Below are 9,097 nucleotides of genomic sequence, written 5' to 3'. Positions count from 1 at the left end.
ATTTTTATTGTCGAAAATGCTTAAACGGTTTCTCTCGGTTGGATACATTATCTGCTCATAAAATCTTGTGTAATGATCTAAAACCTCAAAAAATCACTATGCCCAAAAAAACCCACTTTAAAATTCACTAACTTAGCAAAAATGCTTTACCACCCCCCCTTCTGCGTGTATGCCGATTTTGAGGCTTTAACGAGAAAAATACAAAGCGCTCTACCGTCTTCTAATACTAGCTATAATTCTCTAATTGAAAGACATGAAGCTGTTAGCTATACAATTATTGCCACCGATGTCGATGATCATCTAATATTTCACGAATATTATGTAGGAGAAAATGTTATTGAAAATTTTTTAAATACATTGAAGTATTTGACTGAAAAAATTCTAAAAAAGATGCATTCGATAATGCAAATGGTCGAAAGTCCTAGCGTAACATACGATTTAAACACGTGCCACATTTGTAAACAAAAATTTAAAATGGGAGAAATGCGAATACGAGACCATTGTCATTGGGGTGAGGGATATATCAGAGGATTAGCACACCAGTGGTGTAATCTAAATTATAGAGCAACCTATTTCATTCCCGTAGTCATTCACAACGCTCGAAACTATGACACACATCTCATTTTAAAAAAATTACCCCCAAATTTTGCCAAAGTTGTAAAAATAATTCCAATTAATATGGAGAAATTTACTATGTTTTCTTTAGATGCTTTAAAATTCATCGATTCTTATCAATTTCTGGACTCATCGCTTGATGTTTTAGTTAACAATCTTAAAACTTCCGACCACGAATTTAAAATTTTCGAAACATTTTACAGAAATGAAGAAAATAAACACTTACTAAAACAAAAAGGAATTTTCCCATACTCTTATTTAGATGCGTTGGAAAAGTTAAATGATACAACTCTTCCCTCTCGTGAAGATTTCTTTAACATTTTAACTAACACTCCCATTGATGAAAAAGATTACAATCATGCCCAATTAGTATACAAAACTTTTAAATGCAAAACTTTGAAAGATTATTTAGAGTTATATCAAAATGTTGATACCATAATGCTAGCAGAAGTCTTTACTTCCTTTAGAAGAAAAGCTATGCGTTATTATGATTTAGATCCAGTACATTTCGTAACGAGTGCAGAATTAACTTGGAATGCCGGCTTGAAATTCACTAAAGTCGAATTGCAACTTCTAACAAATGTTAATGATTATATTTGGTTCGAGAGTCAAATGCGAGGAGGAATTTGTTTTTTAGGAAAAAGACATGCTGTAGCCAACAATCCCTATATTGAAGAAACTTATGACGAAAATAAACCAAACTCTTATATCATAGCTTTAGACGCAAACAATTTATACGGATATGTAATGAGTCAACCTCTGCCGGTTGGAAATTTTGTTTGGCTGAGCTCTGAAGAATTGTACAATTTTGATGTTTTTAAATACGATCAAAATTCAGAAATAGGATTCATACTCGAAGTAGATTTACGATGTCCCAAAGGACTACAGATAAAAACTAACGATTTACCTTTAGCACCAGAACACTTAAATATAACATATGAAATGCTTTCTCCTTATTCTAAAAGATTATGCGAAAAATTTAATCTCAAACATACACTACCAAGCAAAAAACTGACACCAAATTTTTTTCCTAAAAAAAATTATATAACACTTTATTTAAATTTACAATTTTATATCGAAGAAGGAATGATAGTAGAAAAATACCACAGAGTCTTAGCTTTCAAACAACGACCTTGGTTAGCTAATTACATCCATTTTAATAACGAAAAACGGAAAGAAGCCAAAGATGATTTCACCCGCGCATTTTGTAAAAAGATGAATAACTCTTTTTTCGGTCGCCTGATGCTCAATCAAAGGAAAAAAATATCTGTCCGAGCCTCTACCACCGAAAAAGACTGTAAGAAAAATTTATCTAGTCCTCTTCTAGAATTTTTCGAGCCTATAAATGAATCTCTAACTATTTTTAAAATGAAAAAACCAAATTTAATTCTCGATAAACCAATATACGGAGGGTTTTGTATATTAGAGCTTTCAAAATTACATATGTATAAATTATATTATCGAAATTTTAAGGAACTCTATTGCAATCACTATGAACTCCTCTATATGGATACCGATTCCTTATATATTTCAGTTCAAACTGAAGACATATATTCAGATATGAAAAAAAAAATTTGTGACATATTTGATTTTAGTAATTATCCACCAGACCATCTTTTATATGATGACAAAAACAAAGGCAAATTAGGGTTTTTAAAAAGTGAGACCATTGAACCAATTAAAGAATTTGTTGGACTAAAATGTAAAATGTATGCATATTCTTTTGGTACGACTTGTAAAAAGACAGCTAAAGGAATAAAAAAATCATCTTTGAGAAATTTTACTTTGGAGAGTTATAGAAAAATTCTAGAAGAGGAAACCTTCCGAAGAGAGAAACAATGTTCAATTGTTTCAAAGAAACATATTCTACATACGATAGCACAAAATAAAATTGGCTTATCTGCATATTACGACAAAAAATTTGTTGCATCTGATGGTATCAACTCGCTATCGTATGGTCATTTTGAAATTGAAAATGAAATCAACAGTGTTGATTAATCTCATCATTATTTTTAAATGATTCTCTCTCCTATGGACATTTTTATTACTTCTCGAGTTAAAAAAAAATACAAAATCCTATATACACATATATATGTATATATATTTACATATGTTTGCTAATGTTTGTTTGATATGTTTTATTATGTTTCATTTTCTTAAAAATGTATTTTCTTAAAAATGTTTTTTATTCAAGCACTTTTGTAAAACATTTTTTGTTCAGACACTTGCATGTGTGTCATATTGTTTTTATTCAAGCACTTTTGTAAAACATTTTTTGTTCAGACACTTGCATGCGTGTCATATTCTTTTTATTCAAGCAACTTTTGTAAAACATTTTTTGTTCAGACACTTGCATGCGTGTCATATTGTTTTTATTCAAGCACTTTTGTAAAACATTTTTTGTTCAGACACTTGCATGTGTGTCATATTGTTTTTATTCAAGCACTTTTGTAAAACATTTTTTGTTCAGACACTTGCATGCGTGTCATATTCTTTTTATTCAAGCAACTTTTGTACAACATTTTTTGTTCAGACACTTGCATGTGTGTCATATTGTTTTTATTCAAGCACTTTTGTAAAACATTTTTTGTTCAGACACTTGCATGCGTGTCATATTCTTTTTATTCAAGCACTTTTGTAAAACATTTTTTGTTCAGACACTTGCATGCGTGTCATATTCTTTTTATTCAAGCAACTTTTGTACAACATTTTTTGTTCAGACACTTGCATGCGTGTCATATTGTTTTTATTCAAGCACTTTTGTAAAACATTTTTTGTTCAGACACTTGCATGCGTGTCATATTCTTTTTATTCAAGCAACTTTTGTACAACATGTTTTGTTCGGACGCTTGCATTTGTATCATACTCAATTTTTTTGTCATGTATCTATATTTTTTTGTATCTTTTAGTAAAAAATGCAAATAAAGATTGGGCTTCCACTAAGGAGGCCTGCAATGGTAAATCTGTGCAAAAATGTTAAAACAAGTTCATTTTGCGCTGATTTACCGTTTGCAGGCTATCGAATCTACCTCAAAAGAAAGATTGTGGAGAAACTATTTGATCTTGCAACTGGTAAGTTCATTCTTCTACTATTAAGTGTATCAATTTACCTTTGCAGATTTGTATAAAGCTTACAACACAACACCATATCGTGGCGCGCGTCACAAAGAAGTGATCTAGAAACTAGGATGCATATACTAAGAACTTGCACTAGGACACATAGTGGCGCCACATAGTGGCGAACTGAAACTACGCCACGAACTTGCACTAAGCCACATATGGGGAGAAGTGACACTCAGCCACATAGTGGCGAACTGAAACTCCGCCACATCGTGGCGCGCGCCACAAAGAAGTGATCCAGAAACTAGCAAGCATATACTACTCAAACAGCCCGTGCAACCTGCCTTCGATTCGACAAAGCTCGTCCAAAGACCCGTCTCGAACTCGTGGAAACCCTGCCATTTTTACAAGCCTCCGGACCGACAAGTCCACAAAAATTCCACAAATTACGTACTCGATATCAGAAATGGTGAGTACGTTATGACCAACGGGTTTTTGACCGTACACAGAAGAAACCACGAAAATTGGATGAAAGAGCTGAACCAAGATGTCAAACAAGCTTCTTGGAGGCACGCTAGAAGTTTTTATTGTGTGGATGTCGTCTCGTACGATTAGCTTTCGAAAGCTTTAAACACCTGGCCTAAAGACCACCTCATCCATTACCACACGATAAATCGATTCGAGGAGAACAAAGAGCTGGGACCGAGCACTTACTGCTTGAGTACGAATTGTGCGCAGTGGCTTGCAATAAGAGGCGGAGTCCAAAGGTTTTTCAGGTACGAAATAGATATGTTGACTCATTGAGTGTGACGAGATATCCGGTTTCCTGTCCAGTCTGCATTAAAAAGGGCTCTGCCTGTTCACTCCGGCATCATTCTCTCCTTTTTCGACCATGGAAGTTACTGGCTGCGACTACGATGTTTTCCCGGCGGCTTTGACTACCGAGATAACCTCGGGACCCTTGCAGCATCCAGGCAAGTTTTACAAGAAAGAATATTTTTTAAAGATTGAGTGATGTAACTCTATTCACTTGCATAGTGAGTAGCGGCGAGTGCCCCGTGCTAAAGTTTGTGCCTCTGAAGACGGGTACTCCGAGACTTTGGGACGACGAAATTCTCGTGGAGAATTTAGTGAGAACCGCCAAGTCTTCTGCCAGCACTTTGGAGGAAAACTTGAGACCTGACAGGATCGATTTTCAATCACTGGAAAAAAGGTACAAGAGATCCATAAGAAATAACTCCGAAGGTGAACGGAGGCGTAACAGTGACGTGAGGAGTGGATTTCATTGGGACGACCTATACATGGTGAAGGCCTATTTCACTTTCGATCAACGCACCGTGCAGCCTGGGTGTTTACATCTTTATCCCACCACCGACGCTGTTTTACGAGTTGGACGAGAGATACAAGCGCCTGGACGAAGTGAAAGACAAGAGATTCCACTGGCACGATCAGTACGACTTCAAAAGATTCGTTTGGCAGCCGAATTCAAATTACGTGAAGGCAGAAGGTACCACGTACATGATCATGACTGTTCAAAAAAGTCTATTTTCGGTAAATATCGTTTCTGTTTGAATTTGGAACGACGAAGGGGGACTGTGGAAAAATCCAGAGACCGACACGAATCTGACGGGCTGCTGCTACCGGGTCGAGAAGAGAAAAAGAAAAAATTAAAGTGACGTTTCCAAAAGGGCAAAGATAGTGGACGAAGCTATCGAAAAATACTTTCCAGATTCGTCGGCGCAGCAACGACAACCCTGGCGATGCAAGTCGGAGACCAGGCGTTTCAGCAACGACAAATGCCGATAGTCATGCAAATTGGAGACCAGTTGGTGTGGTTCCCCCACGTGTATCCACCAGAACTTTCAGAGATTCCAGCGCCAGAGTCCTCACAACTTTCAGAGATTCCAGTACTAGAGTCCTCACAACTCTCAGAGATTCCAGCACCAGAGTCCTCAGAACCTTCAGAGATTCCAGCACCAGAGTCCTCAGAACCTTCAGAGATTCCAGCACCAGAGTCCTCACGACTTTCAGAGATGATATTAATAGAAGAGTTAAGAAAACAAATCAAAGAGTTGGAAGCTAAAATAGAAGTTTTACAGAATTGTAAAGAATAAACTAAAACCAAAATAAATGCCTGTACTTTAATTTTTTTTCCATGCCTTGCTTCGTAATAATTCAATTTTGGTGATGTCGTCATAACATTTTGGTGATGTTGTCGTAACATTTTGGTGATGTCGTCATTAAATTTTGGTGATTTTGAATCGATGATTTTTCGTTTCAATTTTAAAGATTTTTTTTTACGTGTCGAGTTAAGAAAAATTTTACAAGTTTAAATCTTACTAGGTGTATAGATTGCAAACGCGCACGAATCGAAATTTCGAAACCTGGTTTGAGTTTCTCGACTTTTAATATCGTCGGCGACCCGAATGCGGTGTATTTTTGGAACGGAGAGCTGATTGTGTTCAATTTGCATCCACTTGAATGAGATTTTTTTCCTTTTACATCGCGTCCTTTAGAACTGGCAAAAAATAAAGTTTTCGTCCCACCCTCGCAACTCGATAACCGCTCGCAGGAACGGAACGAAATTTATACCGTAAATTGTCTCTCGACGATTTCTACGCGTTTGCTCAATTTAGTGCTCGTCGGTGCCGTACGACAGAAACGGAAACGAAACGAAATTTCGAGACCCGGTTTCCGAATCTCGGCTGCTAACGACTCGAGCGACTCGAATGCGGTATCGTTCGATAGAGGGCATCGAGCAGAGTGTATCGGTGCCAGTCGTAAAGAGAATTTCGTTGCAAAAAAAGTTTTTTCGAGGGAGGTCGAAAACCAATTTTCACAATTTTGAGAACCCTTTTCTCGCGAACCACTCGGAGCAGCCACTCGAAATTGGTATCGTCGCGTACGTTTCGACGAGTGCTATCCAACGATATACACAGATTCAAACAAACTCGAATTTGAAATTTTTCGAGTCCAGATCTCGGACTCCGTCGAGACCAGAATTTGGTAAAAAATTGCATCGACGTCTCGAGACGTGCGAAAACTCTACGGCGTCGGTCCCGTTTCGATACGACAAATACAGAAAAAAATGCTTTAAACTCCGTACTGCGCATGCGCACCGGAACCGAATTTTTGGAGGAGTAAGAGGACCTCGAGAGGTACCTTTTAGTCAAAACCCCACGTCTCTAGCCCAAATAGTTTACGAATAATAACGAATGGCATCTGCGCATGCGCAGTACGCGACCTCGCATAACGACTTCTATAGCCCCGTAGGATTACCACGGTGAAAGCCCCATGTGGTTAGGTCGCATATTTGACGAGATATAACGAAGCGCATCTGCGCATGCGCAGTACGCGACCCCTTAAGGAAACTTTTCTAGCCCCGTAGGATTGCTACGGTGCAAACCCCGTGCCCCTATCTCGTATAGTTTACGAGATGTAGGGAATCGCATCTGCGCATGCGCAATGGCTCGACTCCTTGGGGGATATGAAATTCTACAACCCCTTAGCATTATTATAATGAAAACCGCACGAGTCTAAGTGATATAGTTTAAAAGATATAACGAAAAGCATTTGCGCATGCGCAGTGGTTCGACTCCTTGGGGGGTACGAAATTCTACAGAACTGTGTAACTCTTCAGATAGTAGTAATCCTATTCCTATTCAGTTTTGTACTTCAGAAAGGAATGTTGTTCCTATTAATTATGGTAAGTTATTTTAGATAAAAATTTTATTATTTTTATTCGATAAGTAATTTTATTGGGAGTAAAAAGTAAGTGAACTTTTTTTTAATTTTAGATAAAAATTTTATTATTTTTTTATTCGATAAGTAATTTATATTGGGTGTAAAAAGTAAGTAAACTTTTTTTAAATTTTTTTTATAAGCGAAATTAATTTTATATTAAATAATTTACTTTTATAGATAAGGAATTGATTTTTGAAATTATGTGAGAAACAAGAACAAGACTGGAATTACCAATAGTGAATTTATTTTATATTTAATATAGATGTATTTTTGTATAAAGAAAAGAAAAGATCCAAAAAAACATCTTTATTTGGTAAGTTCATTTTTCCAAAATTTTTGGTAAATTCACTTTTTTTATTAATCTATATTAAATAAATTATTCTTAAATATAACTACTAAAATTAATTTATAATTCATATTATTAGTTTTAATGCATAATTACTTCTTTTTCTACAGTGAACGAACAAAAAACGCATTTTAAAAGAAAATTCATCATTGAGGAATACGCGTCAGAAGACATTGAGGAAATCCCGCCAAAAAGCAAGAAAACTCAATCTACTCAAGTGGAAAATACGTGCCATTCAGTCGGAGTACAAACCGATAATTTTGCAAATTGTAAATTTTTATTAATTGAATTTTTTTCAAATATATATTTTGACACTTTTAAACTAAATGTTATTTCATTTTTCAGTTCGTCCGATGGACAAAGTACAAATGATGCAATCTTTAATGAATATCGAAAAATTCATTAAATTTTATATAAATAATGGGTAATTTTATTTCATTATTTTTTAAATAATATTATTTAAATCATAATATAATATTATTTATTTCATATTTTTCTCTTTAATTTTTTTAGATATTCAGGGACAATGGCCATCGGTAACAACGATGTCAACATGGCAAATATTATTCAATTTTTGTGCAACCACCAACATAAACATTTTCCAAAGTATGTTGTATTTATATGTATTTTTTTTGATATCTACAAAAATGCGTATTGAAAAAAATTGGAAATTTGTGAATATTTTTTTAATTTATAAATTAAAAAATATATATTTGGTTGGTTAAGACATTTATTTTAAATTTTATATTAGTTAAATTTTGTAATTTTATTATCAACGTTTATTTATTTGATACATAAATAAGATGTATTAATATGAATTTTTTATCTACAAAAAATGCGTACTAAAAAATTGAGAATTTGTTAATATTAAGATGTATTAATATGAATTTTTTATCTACAAAAAATGCGTACTAAAAAATTGAGAATTTGTTAATATTTTTAATTTATGAATTAATAAATAATATATTTGGTCAAAAGATTTATTTGGTAATTGTATTTTTTCTTTTTCAGATAAAACGAGCTGAACTAAAAAATTGAAGAAAAATTGAAATATAATATTATAATATTATTGTATAAGAAAAATGTAATTTGTTTTCTTTATATATTGTAAAAAAGTTTTTTAAAATAAATTTGTAATTTTAAATTTTTGAAATAAAGAGGATTTTTTTTAAAAAAAATTGTCTTTATTTGTGTTAATATATAATTTAAAGTTTTATTCACAACTATCAGTTAAAATATCTATAATAAAAATAAAATTTGTTTATATTTAACTGTGAGTTAAACAGAACTGTTAAAAAAATTAATTCATGTATAAAAAAATTTTGAAAAAAA

General features: G+C 33.9%; 1 long non-coding RNA gene across 1 annotated transcript; it reads left to right on the top strand.

The window, feature by feature from the left end:
* Nucleotides 1-7,303: 7,303 nt before the first annotated feature.
* Nucleotides 7,304-8,186, top strand: LOC129957392 (uncharacterized). Its single transcript, XR_008782759.1, has 3 exons — nucleotides 7,304-7,381; nucleotides 7,597-7,732; nucleotides 7,876-8,186. It is a non-coding gene; the product is annotated as an uncharacterized LOC129957392 (long non-coding RNA).
* Nucleotides 8,187-9,097: the final 911 nt, after the last annotated feature.

This window comes from Argiope bruennichi, chromosome 11 (assembly GCF_947563725.1).
Source record: "Argiope bruennichi chromosome 11, qqArgBrue1.1, whole genome shotgun sequence".
In the NCBI taxonomy this organism is placed as follows: domain Eukaryota; kingdom Metazoa; phylum Arthropoda; class Arachnida; order Araneae; family Araneidae; genus Argiope; species Argiope bruennichi.
The sequence above is the reverse complement of the archived record's forward strand: the minus strand, read 5'-3'. Positions and strand labels throughout refer to the sequence as shown.